At 38.6% G+C, this 21,984-nt stretch overlaps 2 long non-coding RNA genes across 4 annotated transcripts in view; one reads left to right on the forward strand and one right to left on the reverse strand.

Annotated features, from left to right (window-relative positions):
• Positions 1 to 895: 895 nt before the first annotated feature.
• LOC112991552 (uncharacterized) lies at positions 896 to 19,558 on the reverse strand. The gene is made up of 3 exons (XR_003261327.2): positions 18,362 to 19,558; positions 17,942 to 18,271; positions 896 to 4,948 (listed from the first exon to the last, which is right to left on the reverse strand). It is a non-coding gene; the product is annotated as an uncharacterized LOC112991552 (long non-coding RNA).
• A 533-nt stretch (positions 19,559 to 20,091) lies between these two features.
• The window catches only part of LOC112991551 (uncharacterized), a 105,531-nt gene continuing 103,638 nt past the window's right edge, over positions 20,092 to 21,984 (forward strand). For all 3 annotated transcript variants that reach the window (XR_010390553.1, XR_010390551.1, XR_010390552.1), the window contains exon 1: positions 20,092 to 20,868. This is a non-coding gene — a long non-coding RNA (uncharacterized LOC112991551). The remainder of the gene's footprint in view (positions 20,869 to 21,984) is intronic.

Consider the following 21,984-nt stretch of genomic DNA (forward strand, 5'->3'; position numbering starts at 1 on the left):
ATATACAGTGAACTAAATCTTTGATAGTCTGGGTGAGGTTCTGGGTGATGTGAAAGCTGGGAAATATTTGCTCAAATATTACTTTATTTTATAAAGTCTGAATTGAACAGATCAGCTCCATTTTAAATTTGTAGAACCCCACTGATATCGGAGGGAACTTCTGGAACACCTTTCTAAGCTGTCTGCTTTGGTATCTATTACTATTATAAAATATATAGGCTTGTCAGTAAGTAAGTTATTCTGGAAAGCCTCTGATTTGTGGTTTTTTTCAAGTACTGATGGAGTTGACGTTATACTAAATCCTATAAAAGGATTGAGGGCTTGATTATTCTGTCAACACAGAACACCTTTTAATGATGTTTCTTGTAATTTGAATAGAGAGCCAAATCAGGCCCATCAAATTTGTTTGAAATGAAACAGAAAATAGAAATGTATGTGTACAAATATATTAATTTGTTCTTTAATCTGCGTAATTAAATCAGTAATGCGGTATCTGGTGTCCATTAAAAATGTATTTTTTCAGTGCCTGGCTTTGAAAGTATTTCATGGTCAGTGGAAAAAAATGAGGAAGAGGAGGGTGTGGCTGCTGCCCGGAGAGTCTGGCCATGCAGATGGGGCTGCTGGAGGCTAAGCTTTGGGAGATGCGGTCCTTGATCTTTACAAAATGAAGACTTCTTTTAGGTAAAACAGAAATATTTTATCAGAAATCAAGTGGGCATATAATCTTACTGATTTTTTTTTTTTTAATGCAGATGACAGATGGTCAGTTGTTCTCACTTAAGGTTGGCGGCTTTATGTGCATTTTGTTTTGCCTCAAATTACTCAGCTCTTTCATGAATCATGACAAAACCCACAAAAATTAGTTTCAACTTTTTTTTTAGAGTAATAAGAAAAGTGGTTTGATGCTTTCTTTATTGCAAATATCCATCAAGGGACTGATCCTGAAGACTCTAAAACATATCAATACCCCCTTCTTACTTCTGATTTCCATGCAGAATGCTGCAGTATTATCCCCTAAATTGGCATGTATATGCACAGATATTTCCCCTTGTAGTTCTTTGCATTAGGACTGCAATTACAGGATCACAAAAGCTTGGGATGAGATTTTAAGTATATTTTAAGTAAAGAGATTTAAAGAATATTTCCAGTAAAACCATGTATTTTAAGACATAACCCACATTTGTTATGGTTATTTGCTAATGAGGCTTATTTACATTCTTAATTCTGTGTAATAGATTTTAAAGCTATTTTTCTGTGGTGGCAAGGTTTTATGACTCCTTTTTTTCCTCTGCTGCTGCAAATGTTATTTAAGTATCTTGAATGTGTGACTGTTTTACTGATATAATGAGTGAAAGTGGAGCTGAATAAACTTCTTCAGTAGTATAACCACTCACAGGTGTGGTTACAGAATCTGTTCCCTCATCTTCTCTCTTATATTTGAGCTCATCATCTCTTAATTATGTATCCTTATTTTCCTTTGAAGAGCAGCAGTGTGTGGGTTGTGGTGAGGTATTATCACAGTTTGGGTGAATTGCTAGCCACAAGACTGAAGGCTAAGTGTAGCAAACCACCATACAAGTGGCAGTATCCCAGCATCTGATCTTGGAATCTCTTATAATTATTAAATGGTTTTTGCAAATAATGATGTGTGGATGGGGAAAAAAGATAATAAAGAAGGAAATGCAATTGTTTAGTAAAACAATATCTTATATTAATTATAATTTAGGAGTTCCTCCTAATTATTTATGGGGAGGGGGAAGAGCAGGTGGCAAAGTCAACGTATATGTTTTAGGGGTTTTAAGTTTGAGTGATGCATTGACAGTGTTGTATCAGGCACTGTAATTTAGATGACTATGTATTTCACTTTTGTTGAAGTGAACTTCTCTATTTTTTTTGCAATTGCTTTTGGCCATAGGAAGCCTTTGAATATAGAAATTATTGCATTGGATCATACCCACAGCCTGATAAATACTGTGTTTCCTTGACAGTTTTTACAAGTGGTTGATTGATAAGAGAATGTAGCACTAAGAGGACCAACACTTGATCCTTTTGGAATACCCTGTCCTTTCTGGAAGGTGGGCCAAGTAGATCTCTTGGCCAACGGTTTTATAGCGGCTTTGTGCAAGAGTCTTTCCAGGAAACAATCCTATTTAATGCTGTAATGTTCTGGTAGGCTGTACGTGGATCTGTATTCTTTCAGAATCCCACTGAGGTCCCTTAATGATGCACTGTGGCACCGATTTTCACATGCTGAGCCTGCACTTTGTAAAATAATATATATTAATATTCCCATGGTTTTAACTTACTGCTTATTTAATTTAACTGAATGGTCTCCCGTTTGAGATTGGAAGTAGATGAAAAAGACTATAATTCTGACTTTTAAAGTATCTATCTCTGTCATGTTCCCTGTTGCTCATGTGCTTGCTAGCATAAATAGTTTAATCACTTTGTATGTTCTTATATGGGAGTCTTTCTGTGAATAAAATCACTGTAGTCATCTGCCTTTGCATTCCTGTTACTTCTGGAGTTTTAATGAGGTAAGCGGAAAGAACTGTAGACAGCATTCTCCATGAAGGTATTTCCCTGGCAGGTGTATGCCAGAAGTGTAATGTTTTCAGTATTGTATTCTGTGCTTTTTTGTATGCATCATAAAATTTGTCTTTTTTGATATTGCTGCATATACATGAAAGTTTTCACTGACTTTTATGATGGCACTTAGGTCTTTTGCCTCTGTGGAGAATGTTGCAATGTGACTTACTTAGTAACTGTCAAAACGAAAAGTTACTTATCATAATGATTCATGTGCACTCAACTTTGGTAAACCCCTTCAGTAACCCAAATACATTCCAATCATTTGTCAATTTTGCCGTCTCATTATACAGCTGTTTTTCCAGACCACTAATTAATGTTAAAAGCTGATGCAAGCATGCTTTCTACAGGCAACAACTGCTAACCTTTTTCTACTTAAATTGTCTCTTTATTCCTACATTTTGCTCTTGGCTGCTTAGCTAATTTTTAATCATGACTCTGACTCTCACTCATGATTATTCTGTTTTCTTTATGGCCTTTATGAGTCACATTATCAAAGCACTTTTGAAAGGCCAAATAAATAACAATTTCTTCTGCAGATGCATTCCAAGTTAAAAAAGACATATTTTTCATTATGTTAGCAATGCTGTTTTTCTCTCCATTATGTAATCTTTGCTTGGGCATTGAAGTTATAATGCTTTTTAAGTAGTCTTCCAGCAAGTTTGCTAAATGCTCGAATTCACTGGCATGTCATCTAGATCATTTGTAGCAATTTTTAAGGAGTGCTACCCTTTCGTTCCTGATAGGAGAGGGTGTATATTTTTGTTGGAAACACTGGCTTCAACCTTGAGCTTCTTCAGAACCCTTGCATGTGTATCTAGTCCTCTGAATGGCTTGCTTTTTAGCTTACTCAGTTATGTCAGCACTTTCTGGTTTGATGTGCGCCACTCTCTCATCCTTTACTTGCAAAAGTGTAGATTAATGGGATTTGAAGTCTAGTGGGAATAGACAGGTACAGTTTGATCACCTGTGTATCACAGATATTTCAACTGTTTCCGCCCTGTATTAAACCTGATAACTTCTTTTAAGCTAAAGGCTGTCTCTGGGTTTGTCCTCACTTCGGGACACCAGGAGATGTACAGCCAGGAATAAGAGGTGGGGTCAATATTGCTCCTCTCCCAAAATGGCCTATACAGAAGTTGTATGTCACAAAGTCATGCATCCTTCCACTGTTTTCTTGTTCTAGAGAAGGAGCATCTTATTCCACTGCTTCTTAGAATGTGATTTTATTTCCTATCTTGGATCTAGATAGTTCTGCTGGCTGCTGTGAAGGTTAAAGAGAACAAGAAAATGAAAGACCAGGAAATAATCACGAGTCTTGAGTTTCCGTTGGGAGGACTAGTGGGTATACAGCTTTTTTTATATATAAATATAAATAAATCCTAGAGCAGGAACCCAGCTAACAAGAAGTGCTAACGTGGTCATATGTACAGGGTGAGAAAGGGTGAGTTTACTACTTTGCATGTCTAAATATCTCAAGGTCATAATTGTTATCTCTTCTACAGTGTTTTTCCTCCTCTTTATTCACTCCCTTTATTTCCCAGTACTATTTTAGACTTACCAATCGTTGTGCAGTCTTCCTGCTTCCAGCATATGTCAATAAATTGGTTCAGTCCATACGCTTCTAATCTCCACTTAAAATATTACTTTCTAAGTATATTCTTTGTAGTAGTTGTTTCGATTCGGTGCTTTTGGTTTTTGGAAGAGATACCTGTTTGCCTCAACCTGTTATAAAGCTTTTTTCTGTATATAATTTGTCCTTGCCCACCTCCTCCTCCTCCTCTGAGATTCTGTTACCCTTTATTTCTGACTGATACATGACTACATAATCTTCCATGCATAAAAGCGGAGGAAAAAGGGGAGATGGAATAAACATTCAACATGACAAAGTGGTACTGTGATTCCAAGTGGCTTATTTTAAATACCTACTGTACATTTTTTTGGTTTTTTTCCTTAGGTGCTTGTTTTGCTCTGCACATTGACTGCTAAGCCTGTTGTCTGTCAAGGCTTTCTGACTCCACTGCTCTTTCTTTGACTCCTGATAAAATAAAAAGCCCAATACTTTCATATTAGATCTAGGGGAACAGCAATCGCTGCAAACAGTATGGTTAGATTCAGTCATTCCAGGCACAGAAGTGGAGAGGGTTGTACTGGGTGCCAGTCTGTCACCCGCCCGCGGTGAGAGTACTGCCCATCATGGTACAAACAGATGCTTTGGAAGTTTCTTCTTTTGCACTTGGCCTCTTTGGAGGTTGTCATGAGCTGTCTGGGCTAAACTCCATGCTTCTCAATGGGACACGTATGCTAGGAAGGGTTTTTCCATTCGGTTTGCTTGACAGCAGTAAGTTTCCCTCTCTTCCTGCAAGGGGAAGGAAAGATCAGAAACAGGCGCTAGGAACAGCAGTGAAGGGTGAAGAAGGAAGCAGTTCTTTTCACAAAGGGAAAACATAATAAAGCAAGTGTAATGCTATTTTTATTGGATCCTTCATTTCATCATTTATCTGTTTAGATTCTTTTAAGTCTATTTGAAATGCATGTGTTCCTGCTCTGAAGAAGCTGGCAAAAGGGAGAAGTTACTTCTCAAATGTGCTGAGGTACAGTGCAGAGGATCCTCCTTACTGCTTCTGCCTGTTGCTGGAGGAGGGTGGCCTAGCAGAAGAGAGGAGGGAGCACAAGCTGTGATCACCCAGCAGGCCAGTGGGTTAAGGGCAAGGATGGAAAGGCAGCAGTGCAGCATGCTAGCTACCTGACCGTGTTGCCTCCCATATGTTACCAATGCAGTGTTACCTTAGCTGTTTCATTAGGTAGTTCTGTTATTAATAATGATGTTCTAAAATGTTGTAAATAAGTAGGTAACAGAAAGCTTAACACCAAATGTAAGTGCTTATTTTGCCTGGGTACGCCTAGCTAGCAGCTGCCTTCTACATTTTTCCTTTGTTTTTCTTTGTTTCTTTTTCACAAGTGAAATATTGTAGATTTAGCAGTAACATTCTACACTAGCAAGTACTCCTTCTGCATGTTGCCATACTACTGGCTATTTTAAGATTCCAATTTATAGCAGCTACAAAAGATACCACTTTTTACTAACCGTTTTATGACCCAAGCAATTTTGTAAATAGACTACAAACTTTTCAGAAGGAAATGTAGAAAAATTGTATTGAGGTGGTAGCTTTCATGTAAAATATTTCGATAGCTTTAAGAATAACTTTAAGACAGCCTGCTGCATGTGCAGCAATTAACCCATTTCTGGAAGGAAGGCCACACACAAATTTTGCACGTGTTTTTTGCTCTAGAAATAACTTGTCGATGAGCCAGTTAAGGTGTCTCTATTAAAAAAAAAAAAAAAAAAAAGTCGAATGATTTAGTGACTGGAGAGAGTTGCCACTTGCGCAAGCTCCATCCCTAGGGATATGACCTTTTTAATCCTCTTTAGTTAATGTATTGGTGATCTTTACTTAGGCAGAGTAAACAGTACTGTTGGGCACAAAGGGGAGGTCGCGCTCCCGGCATTACGCCTGACCCCAGGTCACGGCCTTTGTTCCCCTCTCAATGGGAATTGCTCTCCCAGGGCCACCGCAAAATGGAGAACTAATTTAGGCACGTGCGGGCAGCAAGTGGCAGTGGAGCAGGTTTGCCGCACGGTAGCCTCCGAGTAGGTAGCAAAACCGCCAAAAAAAATCCAAGTCAGACACACTTTCAGAGAGAGTGAATTAGCTCTTTGCTTGCCTGTGGCTGGGTCGTTTAATCCTTTCCTGAGGAAAATTTATTCCTTGGGTCCTCCCGCGCTACCAGCAGTAATTTAATTTCTCTGGTTTGAGCTTGTAACCTTATTATTTTCTTAGTTCCCTGCGCTTTTCCAAATGAAGAAATGTTAGATCAGTAAAAATCACAGAATTTTTTTCTCAAAAGAAAGTAATTGCAGAATTAAAACTGGGCCTCTGAGGTCATCGACATATCTCAAAATACGTGTCTTTTTTCAGCGCGTCAGGAAACGTGACGCCATGTCCCATCAGGTTGTATTCACCCCCTTTCTTCATAACATTTTCTTTGTGTTGCACCATTTCAGTGCCTGTGGCCTTAATACACGCACGAAAAAGGGAAATCTCAGTCCAGTCTCTATCTAACCAGGACGAAGCTGAGTATGGGGCACTAAGCCAAAGTGAACTAGGGCTTCCCTATGTTTAATACTAGTTTTATGCACAAATACTGATTTTTGGCTTCAAAAGGTAACTGGTGGCAGAATGGGAGAATCATATTTAGTTGCTGTGGCCAGTGAACATAGATAATTTATCTCAGCTACCACATGTTTATACGGAAACCTTGCTACAGAAAAACTGCCACCTTTCTCTGAAAGATGTTTATTATTTTTCATCTCTGAGTGCTGTGCTTTGTTCAGCAGGGAAATCTGCAAAATAAAATGACAGATTGTAAAATAATTACTCAGACTGTAAACAGATCTTCAACAAAAGTACAGCTTTTCCACATTCCTTCCTTCTATCAAAAATAAATGAAAAAAGCCCTTAATTGCTGATGACAACCAAGTTGTCTAAAACACAGCAGGGTTAAAACTGAGCACAGAATGGGGATGCGTAGGGGGGAGCCCCACAATGTCGCCATCGCAGAAACAAGTACTGCTGCGAGAGTAAGTGTAGAGGCTTCTGCGCCTGTTGACACACGGCCTTAAGCACAGGATCAAGGTAACAACGTGCCTCACAGCAGGTTTTGGCTCTCAGGCTTGGACGTTTCTAGGCTTGCTGGCTTTGTCATTTTTTGTACCACTATAAATGCCTGGAAGACACTCCTGTATTGGCGTAAGGGAGCGGAGAGAGGTTTACCTGACGTGATTGCTGGCTTAGGGTGCAATCCTGCAAATGAGCTGCTCCGGCGTTTACCACCATGAGCGTTCTCTGGGCTCCTTTTAGCCGGCTGTAGTAATGAGCAGGGGGCCATACGCTGCTTTTCAGCCTGCCGCCTGCCCGTCCGTGGGCACACCTTGCGTCCAGTCCACCTGGGTGGAGCGGGAGGCGCGTGGTCAGGGATGGTGGTGGCCTCTGCACGCGGGCGCATCCCCCACCTCCCGCTGCCTGGCATGGGGCGCCGCGGGAGCCCGTGGTGCTCCCCCTGGGCTTTGGGCACAGGTTTTCCTTCGGCACCCTTCTCCCTCGAGAAGGGAACATGCCAAAGCCTGTAACTGTTGCAGACCTCCATGCCTTTTTTTCTTTTTAGGTTATATCCTGTATTGTGGATTTGCCCAAAAAAGAGTACTGTAACTCTGTTGTCTAAGACAGCAGGTATTTTCTTTTGCTCTCTTTTTCTCTCCCTCTCCTCATCTTAATTTCTTTTCTTTGGGTTTGCAGTGATTTCAAGTAAAATATTACACTTCCTTCCCTTATATTTTTTGACGTTGGTGTATTATTTAAACAAACACTTCCAGCCATCTACTCTTAGATTTAAAATGTGGGTTCTGTAATACAGCAGTATAAGTGATTTAGACAAAAGAAGTGGCAACGCAGTTCAGACATCATTCCCACTTCATGAAAACTTGCATTCAGAGCTGAGCCAAATGGACAGCACAGAGTTAGTATGTAAGCAGCAAGTGACACTGCATACAAGCAATACTGAAACCAACCCTTCTGTTTTCTTTATTCGTTATTTTAAATTCCCTAAGTATACCAGCTTTAGATTCGAAGGGAAGCCAGATGGGAAAGTTATACATCTTATATCCATTTAAAATATCCGATAAAAATAACATTATCACGGTAACAGGCATATATTCCTCTCTTGTGTTAGTAGGTTAAAATTAAAATATTGACTAATGAAAATACAAGATCAATCGTCTTTTGCTATGTGTTCTTCAATACAATGTTGCTCTTCTGCTAGCTGCTAGATTTTAAAGGCTGAAGCGTGCCTTAATGCAATGTCGGTTGCATTCATTTTGGGGTTTTTGCCTTAAAACATTGATACAGTTGTGCTTTGTTTGGAGTCAGTGTTGTAGGAGAATTTTAAAATGAGAAGAGCTGCTCGGAACAAAAAAAAGGTGAGGAAAACACCCAACCAATAGTAAATACGTAAAATGTTTGTATTTTCTGAAAAAAAGGTATTGTAACCTTTAAAATAAATATAGTTAGTGTCTACTTGAAAGGAAAATTAATTTTTCTGAGTGCGTGCTAGATTATCATGTTGCATGTTGAAACAATTTTAAGATGTGGTAGTAGAAATGCCTCTTCTGAAAGCTTCATGTTGCATGGGGCTTTCTAGAGGTTTTCTGCTTTGTGTGCACTTCACCTTTTAAAAAACTCCCAAGCTATTTATGTTAAAGGGTTTTTTGTTTGCTTGTTTGTTTTATTGTTTAAAAAATAACTTTTTCTCTGACAAAGTTGATATAAAATGAATGGACAGGGAATAGTCTATTTTATTGTGTGAACTTGGTTTCTCAGTGTTACTGCTGTCAGTGATTTCTCCACGTAATATACTTCATAGGGCTTAGCAGTGTTTTTTGTCCTTTCAAGCTTTTTTTCATTTCCTAGACAAAGAAGTTACAGGAATTAGAAATATGAACTTCTGTATTATTTTTCTAAATTTACTTTATCAGAATTGTTTCCAAATGTGATCCCTGCACTCAAACCTAAGCAAGACCCCTTCATATTAAACAGCATTCTCTGTTAAGCAACTCTTATACACTTGTTAGTCTACCTTTAATGTTTAGCCATTTCTGTTACCCAGCTGATTTTCTTGGTCCTTCAGACAGTAATTTACTACGTTTTGGTTTATCTAAGAAGAGAAAAAAGGGTTAAAGGAAAAAATTACTGTGTAGAACATGGGTTTGGTGAGTCTTCAGATGTGCTGTGGAAATTACTGAGTCTATTTTTCACTTTTCTGAAGAGAAACATTTTTCTAAACACTGGACTGCCAGATATATATTTAGGCCGCCAGTAACTCAGCCCAGCTCAGATGATTTAAATGCTGATTTGCTCATTTTATCTTAAGGTAAAATCTCTTCTTCTGCCTCTTTCCTTTGAATGCTTGAATAAAAAGAAAGACACTAAAGTTTCAAAATGCTGCATCAGTACAGATGGCTGCATAATGTACAGTTTTTTAATTAATACTAGGGTGAGCAGAAAATACAAAACAGGCTATTTGTTCTGTTATACCTGTAAAAATAAAAATGCTCCTTCTCTGTAGTGCTGCATTGCTATTTTTCTGTAGTACGAGCATACCATCCTGATGTTTTCTGCAGTCAGTATCCACTTTGGAAAGAAAAATGCAGTAGAGGCACAAAATGGTGTTCTCTGCTAGGGAAAGGCTACAGTAATGTCGTCGTTCCAGCACAAAGTGGGCTTTTCCAATTAGATCAGATTTCTTGTACTGATTAAGGTTTTGGCCATTTGCTGGCCAGTGAAAGGTGGACGCTAAAACAGTAGCTCTGATAGTCCTTTAAAAATCTGCCTCTCTGTGTATGGCATAGCTATTTGCATAGATGGGCATGTGTGTAAGCGCAGTATTAAAGCAAAACTGTGTTTTGCAAATCTCCACGACGAATCTTGAAGTATTTATTTTGCTCTCCTCTCTGTGCTGAAGACTCGTAGCACTGCCAGCTGAGTGCTGAGCAAAAAGGGGGAACAAATCACTGGCTATTGGGACAAACGGGAACTGAAAAAACAATTTTATGTGTGCATGTGCGGTGCTGCATTAGATGAAATGGCTGATCTTTAAGACAGTTTCCCTAATTGTTTCAGTTCTAGCAAAGGAATGAGGTCCTAAATTCAGGTGGTTACAGATTAGTTACTTGTACATGCGCTACGAATGTAGTGAAGAGTTGTTACGATAACACTCAAGGGATAAAAATAATGCTGGTATAGTACTGTCGTTATCAATTTTTGAATAGTTCTTATGCTGCGTTCTAGAAGTATTAACATCATTTAAATGCTGTGTTTATTTGGATAACTAGGAAGAAAAAAAAGTAGTCCTAAACCATGACTTCTGTGATTTTCCTATTAAAATTCAAACCCAACTTCTTGTTAGTAATCTTTAGGCAACACTATTAAAATATTGTGATTTATACTAAGCAGTATTATGAAAACCGAATATTAACGCTACAGTCTTACACTAGTACAATTCATAGCTTATGGGCTGCTGTAACATGAGACTAAAAACACATACATGCATACGTATGTCTGGATAGGTACCATATTACACACAGCGCACGTGTGTGCACACAGAGAAGAGAGAGAAAGTATGGCATTTGGTTAAAACAGTTGTTGAGGGGAGGAGGAGTTGTTTGTTTTTCCTACAGCCTTATGATGGTAGGAATATAGGCTTTAGATGACAACTTTGATTTTGGCATTTGGCTTAAAAAGTTTCTGAGAAGCAGATGTATTTATAAGTGAGTCAGAGAGAGTTCTCGATTTCCAGCCCCAGACTCACTGCCTTGCTGCCAGGAGACAAAAGGTGTCTCTGTCATTTTTTTCACAATTTCCTTATTAAGGTACTCATGTGCAATAGAAAATGTATTATGCAGTTTTCTTGAAATTTGTTTGGCGCACCAAGAGAAATCCATTGCATACCATTTCTGGGAATATAAACCGAAGGGCCGACCTTTTAACATTTCGATGTTTTTATCATCCATCTAAAATCTCCAGTGAAATGGAATTATGCCCTAGCAAAAATGGTTAATTTCGAAACTTGAAGTTTTCAGGGATTAGTCATTGATATCCACTGGGAATTCTCAGTATTCTGAAAAGGAAGTGTTTTTAAACAACTGAAAAAAATGGTTTACTGAATGAGTCTGGAAGCAGTTTTTCAATAGTTTCTTTTTTGTTTTTTGTGATACCAGTGTTGTCATTCATTTTGTACTTTATCAGTATAGATAGCATAGTAAAAACCCCACTGAATAACAGTGTTCACATTAGCTTTGTCAGATTGCAATAAATTTCATTAAAATAACCTTTATTAAATTGTGACATACATTTCAAGTGCGTGAAGCTGATTAATCTTTTTAAAGTAAAATGAAAAATTATATAAAAAGATTATTTGCAGTAAACTTATGGTTTATTGACAGCACCACAATGACAGTCTGTTTTTAAAAACTATTTTACATGATATTTAATGTAAAGGTAATATAAAGTAAATTTCTATACAAACATAAATAGTTTGATTTGGAGTGTTATATGCTCAGTTTGAGGCCTTCTTGTTAAATCTGCTTTGAATTCCCCAGCTGTAACTCCATCACTGCAGCTGGTGTTAGTGGACTTACTTTGAACTTCTATTGATATAAATAGTTGATAATGCTGTGTATTGTTCATATTATCTGATTGGGAGTGGGATAGTAGTCCATTTGAATTTTCTAAAATCCTTCATATTTATTCTGCCATTTTTGCCAAATATGAAATGTGTGTGCATATATAAAGAACGTTTCAATGTATCTCTATGGGAATACATATTTCTAGGCAAAGGAAATATAGGATCACATATGTGTGTGACATTTTGTTTACTAAAACTGAAAAATAGCAGGATACTGTAAAGCTGAATATGTAAATTTACACATCCTTACAAAATGTAAGAATTTGAGAATGAATGTATATGTGACAATGTTAGTAAGTATAATGTGACAGAGGAAAAAAGCAAATGATTCCTTGGATGACAATTCATAGAACATAAATTTTAAGAAGTTTTCAATTGACGATGGTGTTTATTTATGACTGATGTAAAAAATATAAAAGCCTGTTATTACTTATACAAATAAATATATTAATACACTCAATAGGATAATTATTTTATTGATATTATATTTTACAGTAATATGTGTCAATATTGTTCATGTTAGGAGATTTTTTTTCCAAAAAGAAGTATTTAAATATACTAGTATTTGCACTAGTACATTTAAATACCACTTCGTCTACAAATATACTCTGTTACAGTTTGAGATTTCAGTAATATTTTAGATAGCCAGGCTAGATGTACAAATCTAAAATGCATATGTACCACATATTTTATTTTTTAAGTGGCTTAACAGAAATATATATTTAATTGAACTGTAACTACAGTTGGCTATAAAATACAGATTTAATACTAATACTCAGTTCATAATTGGATAATATACCTGAGAATGCTATATTTATAACCACATCAGATTATCTGTATGTTTTGAATAATTGTAACTCTACTGTGCATCTTTTACCACAATTGGCATCCCTTTTTATTTTCCTACAATTCATGCAAATTTTTAGCCTTTACAAAAGTTTTAATATTAAAGACATTAAGGAATTTATTTGTTATTTTTGTTACCACTAGAATTTACTTTGTTCAGAATTGTAGCACTCCATTGTAGTTAAAAAATGAAAACTCTTTTAACAGAGAACTTAGTCACTGGACAACTCTTGTCTAGTTTAAAAGCCTGTAATTAATTTACAATATAAAGGTATTTTAATCCCCTTTTTGACAACTTAAGAAGCTTTAAGTTTTCATTTTGAATTTCATCATGTATGTTTGCTTACCTCTTGCAGCTTAGCATGTTCTAAAAATTAATATTTTACTGTTTACAATATATTGACTACTTTTTTTTAATGCTTTGTAATTTTTGTTTCTCCAGTAGTTATTTCTGCAGGGCTTTTACCTGTCATCCAGTTTTAAGCAGATCTGCCCATTTAAATAAATGGAGGGCTCTGTTTTAAAACTCAATAGCTTATTTTAGCACTGTGTTCCCAGTGATATCAGGATAAAAGTATTGCCAGAACAGAATATTTACAGTAGGAGAACTAGAAATGTCAGTCACTGATAAAGGTACAGAAAAATCATATGGTAAAAATCTTTTAACATTTCCAGGTTGTAAACTTTGCATATAAAAATATGACGTTCAGTAGTATGAGTGCTGTCTCTCTTTCTGAAAGTGTATCTAGATGTCCTGCTGCTAAGGAAAGTTGCTGCTTTTTATATTGTAATTATAAAATATTTACGACCATTTCTTATTGTTTAGCTAACTGAGTGCAATTGCAACTCGTCACTGAAAATGCGAACACTTTTGCATACCCAGACTTGAATAGCAAAGCCTGGTCTCAGTGGGACAGCTTTTAACGTAGAGCTTATTCAAAGCAGAGGAAGAGGGAGGCAGTCAGATCTGTATAAAACTTTAGAGCAGTTGAGGTGTGCTGAGTGGGACGTGGAGGGGGTGCCGAGGAGGGGGGAGAGGGTGACGTAGGCTATCAGAAAAGAGCAAGAGCCACTGATCTATACGGTAGAGCTGTATTGTCTGATCCCAGCAGGAAGAATAACTTACAGTCTGTCAGACCATGCATTAATACTACCAGGGGAAACGGAATGTTTTTAAAAGTTATTTAGTTAAATTTTCAGTAAAATAAAAACTGTGGTATTTTACAGCTGAGAAGCTCTCCTCTTACCTGAAAATGAAACAAGATCAGACTGTATCATTGCTTAGTTTCCAGCTTGCACCTCCTTTACAGATATATACTGCAATTAAATTAGCCTCCAGGAACTTTGTAGCATGTTTATGATAATTAAGTAGAAGCCAGTAAACAAAATTTAGGCTTGCCCTTTCATTTGTTGCTAGTGATATAAGTGTCCATCGGTAAGCACGGTATATAAGCAAAATACTATCCGTTTTGAGCATACAGCTCTATATAGCTAAAAAAAAAAAGTTGCAAGAAAAAATTGTGTTGGTAACACCCTTTAAAAAACTGCTAATGCAATGCACTGTTTTATGCCTCCTTTCTTTTTAAAAAAATAAAAAAAGAAAACAAAAAACTTGTCCTACTGCCAGAGTTTCATTTGTGTTGATATCAGTTTAATGCCAAGTTTGCTATAAAACATTACTGTTAAAATACAGTGTATTGAAGGAAATGTTTTTGCAAAATGCTTCATTATGTTTTGAAGGCAAGGCTGTTGGAAATGTATCTGTGTTCAGCTTGCCTTTATCGTTCAGAATCACTTACTTCAAAATTGTCTTTATTTGGTATTTAAATGTTTTTCCCCCATAATTTACTACACCACGGATGCATTGGAATTGATGCGAGTTATGGCAGGGTAGAACAGAAGCTTCCCAAGTAACCTGTCCAATATGGAATTACTGTCCTTCCTATGCAGTGTGCACCAGCTATAATCCCACACAGCACCTTGAATCCCTGCAGGGAACAATGGACAAGGCTGCTTTGCTTTTATTTATTTTTTTAAATATATATTTTTTTTATCCTGGAAGAGTGTCTTTAAAAGGAAGAACTCTCTAAATGTTAAATTAAAGCTATCCTTGGTGATGTTATATACTGGAATTATTTTAGTGATATGATAAAAAGCATCCAAAGATGGGAATTTGCATTTTTCCAGATAGCTTTACGGTAAAATTGTATTATGTTTACTTGGATTATTTTTGGGAAAAAAAAAGTACTTATTCATTTTTTATTTAATGTTTCTGATAGGTTTTTAGAAACCACCAGATACTGAAAATGAGCTCTCCTATTTAGAAGGAAGAAATTCACAAATACGTTTAGAGCTGACCTTAGTGTTGACACCTGTATTACACAGAACTGAGATGAAAGAGCAAGAGATATCACTCTGAGTTTAAATATAAGAAGAAAAACGAGTGTATTAGCAGGAGCTTCTATAATGAGTTTCCGATAGACAGAACTTGCGACAAGTGGAAAGAAAGGGGTTATAAAACCATGTAATGGTGTAAACAAACTTCAGCATGAAAATATTGCTGTGTTACTATTTATGTAATTCAAATTCAATTTTAAAATGATTCTTCCCTTTTTGGAATTCCTTTTCTATTAAGTGAATCTTATAAGTTAGTCTTCACTTAATTGTTTTTCTCTTTCATGAACTCTTATTTTTTTAATACTGCAGTAACCTAAAGATAGATGACTTTCAATCTTACTTTCCAACTATGGGGACAGATACAATGCTTTTATATTTCTCCTTGAAGAAAGGCAATTTTCAATGAATGAATCTGAGCTGTAATTGTACAAAGAAGATGCACTTTTAACCCTCTATATATGCCAGAATTATCCCAGTTATGAGACAGGAGGAAGCAGAGATGAAACTTGGCTGTCTTGACTTTTTACTTTGCAAAAAGTGAGAAAGGAAGGGAGAGGTATAAACAAGGAGATATGTATTTTATATAGAAAGGACAAAAATAAGGAACTAAAAATAATGTCTAAGTAAAAGGGGGAAAAGTCATTCAGAGAATCTCTTGAACGCAAGTAAAACACTCAAACTAAGTTATTCATATACTTGACTTTGATCCTTCTTTCAGAAGCCGATCTGTCTTTAACATTACATTGGCATCAAAGGTTGAATGCACTATCCTATATAATCTCTTTTCTTCTGCTTAGGGCTAGCATTCTCGTCTGTGCATGTTCTGTTACATTAAATACTATTACAAATGTCATGTCTTTATTTTTAGACAGATGATGATAACAAGAATTTTAGCTGGACATTATGACCATATGTTGCTAGGTTTGATATCCAGAAATTTTGCTTGCTTTTACTTTTTAACCACCCAGAATTTATGCATAACTGTTCTCAGTATCCATGGGCCGTATGCAATAGATACCAACATTATTAGAGGCAGAGTTCAGAATTAGAAGGTAAGATTTTACCCAAGTAAAAACTTGCGGGAAAGTCAATATTTAAGTATCTTGTCAGCTATGTTCTGATAATCTCTAGTATGTTCTTACTGTAATTCCCTAAAAATAAGTATTAAAAACATTTTGTGGTTTCACACTATAAAAAAAAAATTGGTAAGGGTAAACCATAAAACATATAGTTGGCTTACAAAAGAAATGTTTATTCTCCTCAGAATGCCAGTGGTTGAGCATTTTCTTGAGATTTGAGGCTGGATAAAAATGTGTAACAGAGGTTCCTTAAATATGTCATTGCAGTAGTCATTCAAGATGTGGCACAGCCAGCTAACTCTGAGAAACCCACATGTGCCACACTATACTTTCTCAACGTGGCTGATACTGTGCATTTTAATAGAGTAAATGTGATTAAAGTCATGTCTGAAACCAACGTGATGATTTTAATATACTTTATGATGTATAGGTAGAATGTATTTTCTGTCAAATGCAGTATATACTGTATTTAGTGTGGGATAGGTTCTTAGTAATTCTTGCTTTTGCTAGTCTTACCAGTTTGGCAGAGTTCATACTAGCTGTTGGAATGACTGTATTGCAAGCTGTAAATATACTGTAAATAGTATTAAATCTTTGTCACTGTCATTATCACAGCAGATTATTAAATACTGTATTTTTAATGCATCTTGGAAAAAAAAAATCTATGACTCTAAATACCTCTGCTCCATTTTGCAGGCTAGTGAGTTTTTAAGCAGAAGTTGGAGAGCAGCCTCTTTGGATGGAATTTGAGAGTTGCAAGGAATAGAAACTCCCATCTACTCTTTTTCTATTACATTTTTTCTATCTCCTGATCAATATTTAGAGGAATAAAACATCACTTAATATATTTTTTATCAGGAATATTTTATAAAGTCTTAGAAACACATTGTATTGACTTTTCCAGGTAGTTGAAACTGCGTAGCTGTTTTAAAAGTACATCAGGATAGCAATGATAGCATAAGCAAAATAAATATTAAATCAGAGGGACAACTATGACTTCCCTTAAGTAACCAAGTGATCCCTTTTTTTCTTATGGCAATATATTTTCCACAAAGAAGACTCTTCAAGGTTGAATCCTGTACAGTCTTTTTTTTTTTCTTCATGTAGGGCAAATCAAATGCATGACAACCTTTTTGTTAGGAAAGCATATAAAAAATTTTTGAACATACCAATAACAGAAAAAGTATATATATTTTTATTACAACAGGGAGATTTCATTGGTTGAGTGAAATGGCGAGATGTGACGCAAAAGGACACTTGGACGGGTAGAAATGCTGATGTATGCCAAAGCAGGCGTACCAAGAAAGGCTGTTGCTATGAGAGAAACGGAGGGAGAGAGAGAGAGATCGTGAGAGAGCAAGTTGTGGAGGCCTTATTCTCTCCTTTTTGGCTTATACCATAGAGACTGCAACATCTCCAGTTTTTAGAGCAGGGAGGGTTTAGGAGCTTTAGAGCAGTATTTTCATGACACCAAGCATTTGGAAGAGGGGAAGGAAAAAAAAGAGAGATGCAGGTTACCTTAGAGTGCAAAAGCAACTGGAAAGTAGAAGGAGACTGTATATACTAAGCCAGCGATCTGTGCTATGATAGATATACAAATTAGTACAACGGAGGAAGCAGCTTAGCTCATTATCCACCTGATGGTAGTAAGCCTTCCCATTTAAAATCACAAAATTAAAATGCATACAGATACACACACAGACAGATAGACACATTTATAATAACCCCACCTTTTAAGCTTATGAATTATCCAGCTGGGATACCGACGTCTCTTGTGTAACATTCTTAAGGAGCTGCAATAAATTCACCTTATGAGTCCATTAGCCAGAAAAGGGGGAAAATAATTTGCAGGAAATTTTTTTTGTCTTTCTTCTTCGGCAAGGGGGAAAAAAGTTTGTGCTATGAACTTAGCCTAGCAGCTTCTGGAACTTGAGCCAAAAGGGGCAGGAAGTTGTTTTACAATAGCGTTACAGTGATCTGCCACAAATGGAAAAAGCCAAATGTTGGACTCTGCAAAAAGAAAAAATATTCTTCTCCCCCTCGTTTCCCTTTTCTTGCCCCTGAAAAAGAAAAAGAAGAAAGGAAAGTTTAGCTAAAAGTTCTTTTTCTTTTTTAATTGCTTTCTGTAAGTAATGGAAAGATTATCTTACTTGCATATTCCATGGCAAGCATGAGGGAAAGAAGTATCAAAGGGACGTTTAAAAAAATGCACTTGGTAACCAGCAACGGGACTTTTGGCACAATTCCTTGAGTTTGCTTGAGGTTATGGAGGGGGGATGGGAAGAAGAAAAGCAAGTCTACGCAGTACGTTTTCTTTAAAAAAGGGGAGGGGGAATGGAGGAAAAACCATATAAAACTTTTTTTTTTTTTAAGGAAATGTGTGTTGATCCTCTGAAGCTGAATCCTTAGGCATTCGTGGCCCGTCTTTGCTGTCCGATGTGTTTTTTTGTGAGTGTGTGTAAGCGCTCTCAATCAAACAGCAATCATGGCAGCTGTTTTTCTTCCAGCACAGCAGTTGAGCTGTCTCGCCCAAATGCTTATCAGCTTTTGACTCCGTGCCAAGATAGTTATAAGGGCCAAGCAGCCTGAGCTTGGCTGTGCAGCTGGTTTAGAAGTAAGGGCATGAGAAAACAAAATCACCAAGTTTTTTTGTCACATACAGTATTTACTTTTCCAAATCTCCATTTGCAGCTCTGGGTGGTGGGGCTTGCTTTCTTTCTTTCTTTCTTTCTTTTTTTTTTTTTTTTTTTTTTTTTTTTGGTGCTGCAGTTTCACAGTCCTTACGGACTGCTTTGCTAAAGAGAGACATGTAGATAGGTATAAATATAACGAGGAGCCCTCGTCTCTCTGTTTTAATCCCGGAAGATATTTCCTTAGGACCTCCCCCCCCGCGTGGTAATTAAAAGCTTCATTAGCTGAGCTGCATTATCAGCCACATCGTCACATTGTGCGTGCATTTGGGTCCCGTCACCGCCGAGCTTTTCTTCCCTGTGCTGCCACCTCACAGAGCCATCCTCAGCCCCGGGAGGGCTGGCTGGGGAGGAACCCCGCTTGGGCCCAGTGCGAGAGCGGCCCGGCGGCCGGGCCGCTCGGCGCGCCGCGGCGTGCGCGCAGGCGGTGTGCGTGTGGCTGCAGATGATGAAAACGAGCCTGCTCACGCAGGGCCGTGCCGCTGTTTCATCATCAGCTCCAGCCCGCTGCGCTGCGCTAGCTCACGTCCTCCTCTCGCCCTTAGCCAGATTGCTCGCGTCGCGCGCGAGGGGGAGGCCGGACTGGGAAAAAGGGCTGCTGCTGCGCCGCTCGCATTCCTGCTGCAAGGGCCTCCCCTTCAGACGGCCTTTGCCAGAGCAGAACTTTTAAAAATGCTGCAAATAGGAGCTTCTTTTTTCTTTTTTTCCCTTGCTGCTTTATTTAACCCTCCTCTTTCAGTGTTGAGGAACTGGCCTGATTTTCCTTCTCTTCTGTGCTTTGCTTGGCTGTACTGTATATCGCAATGTTGAGGTTAAAGCTCCAAGTATTTTCCCCTCCGCTGATCCTTTTCTCTCTCTCCTCTTTTTCCTCAGTAAAAGAAATTGATTTCTTTGAGCGGTGAATCAGGCTTTGCTAGTTTGTATGCTGTGAGAATGAAGGCCTTTTATTTGCAATTTTTTTCCCCAAGTATCAGTACACCGTGCTGCTTAGAGAACCGGCTTTTCTCTCTCCTGCTTTCTCTTTAATGTATTTTTTAAATTGCTTTAGGTATCTGTGCCATGTGAAATAGGGTGGATCATATCCCTCCAAACCCCTTGTAATTTGACCATGGCTGAAAATGGAAATATTGCAGGATGTGGGGGGATAAGGGGCTGGGTATGGGGATAGGGGGGTGCAAGGGCTGCTTCGTCCTCGCAAACTTCTCCCCCTGCTTTCTCTGCTGAGGGAAAAAGGGATGTGCAGTAAAATGCCGTCTCTGGGACAGGTGCCAGCTCCTAGACAAAAGAAGTAAAATAGGCGGTAAAGAGAGGAGGGGGGGAAATTAATAGCCAACAAAAATAGGAATCGAAAATCTCGGAGAGGCAGCGCTGGTGAAAGTCATGTTGCCTAGCTGGCCTTTTTTCTGAATATTTTCTTAGCCACGGGTTGAAAGGAGAAAGTTGAGGCATACTTTTTATTCATGTCTTCTCTGCAGACATTTGAAAGCGTAAAGGGAGGGTGGAGGATGTCTTTCTCTCTCTCTCTCCCTTCTCTCTCTCTCTCTCTCTCTCTCTCTCTCCCTTCTCTCTCTCTTTCTCTCTCTCTCTCTCTCCCCCTTCTCTCTCTCTCTCTCTCTCTCTCCCTTCTCTCTCTCTCTCTCTCTCTCTCTCTTCCCTGAATTATTCATAGTGTCAGTGGTGAAGCCAGGACTATTAGCATGCATCAGACATGCTGTTTGTCTGTTTGCTAACATTCTTCATTCAAGACTTGTTAACTACCAGACAAGCTTAACACGCTTCTCTCTTTCCCCTCCCCTTCCCTCTCTCTGTGTCTCTGTCTCCTCGCGCCTGCCTCCCCTCATTTCTCCCTTCCCTTCCCTTTCATGCCACCCCTCGCAGCCTCCCATTGTTGTTGCCGGGAGCTGGCAGCCAGGGGTGGCGGTGGCAGGGGGAAGCATGCGGACGAGGAGCCCGAGCCCGGTTGCTAGGTAAGGACCGCCTTCTCCTCCTCGCAGGCCTGCGCTGCACTTGCAGAGGCGAGCGGCACCGCCGAGCTCGCCCGGCGCCTTGTGCCCGCCTAGCTGCAAGGTGACGGCGCGGCCGGGGCGTGCGGCCGGGCTGGGCTCCCCCCGCCGCCGGGGCTGCCCCGCGGGGCTGCCCCGGCTCGGCCGCGCCGCTGCTCGCGGCCGCCCAGGTACGCCTCGCTCCGTAGTGACGCCGCTGCCGCGGCCTGAGCGACGAGCCGAGCGGGGGGAAATAACGTTAAGTTTCGCAAACTGCACCGGGGTATCGGCGGAGCGGCTGGCGCCCGGGCGTTGCATTTATTGAGGAAGCGGCAGCAGCAGCACGTTGTCAGCCCGCTGAGGCTGGGGCCGATCGCTCGCCGGTGAGTGGGGGTGAGATATATAATAATACCGGTTATCGTCGTGATTTTTTTTCTTCTTTTTTTCCTTTTTTTTTTTTTTTAAATGTTTCAGCCTCCCTCCCTATCACGCCTGCCCCTCCCTTCGGCAGGCTGTTTAAAACCAGCTAGCTTCGTTTTCTTAGCAGACAAAGGTCGATCACAGCTTTTATTTCTGAATGCAAATGTTCTAGGACTTGTGCCAGTCTTGCCTTCATTGATTACAATATAGCTGCTTTCTTGAATGGCAACCCCCCCCTTTTTTTAATAGAAGGAAACCTAAGAAAAGCAACAAACAAAGTTGGGTGGTGCAAGTTTTTATATTCATTTAATATTTCACTATGTTGGAAACATTATTAATCACTACCATGCAGAGTAGTGGCAGTGCAGCTAATGATAAGTGCGCGAGCCTTTATGCTATCTGTGTGTGTATACACGAGTGTGCATGCACACGTTTCTTAATATTTTTAAGGTAGCTATGTGATGATCTTTGGTATTTATGTCTCGTCACAACTACGGTTTCCTGATTGTCTTTGCAATGTGAACTTGGACGTAAATATTTTCAGGTTCACTCTTAAAATTTTTGAACATCCAGAACTGCTCAGGATTAGTTTATAATGACCGCTTTTATCATGTCGTTTTTGAATTCTATTTTCGAGAGCCTTTAAAGGCCTGTAAGTGCCGTAAGCATATTTTTTCTTCT

The sequence above is a fragment of the Dromaius novaehollandiae genome, chromosome 1, assembly GCF_036370855.1.
Source record: "Dromaius novaehollandiae isolate bDroNov1 chromosome 1, bDroNov1.hap1, whole genome shotgun sequence".
Classification (NCBI taxonomy): domain Eukaryota; kingdom Metazoa; phylum Chordata; class Aves; order Casuariiformes; family Dromaiidae; genus Dromaius; species Dromaius novaehollandiae.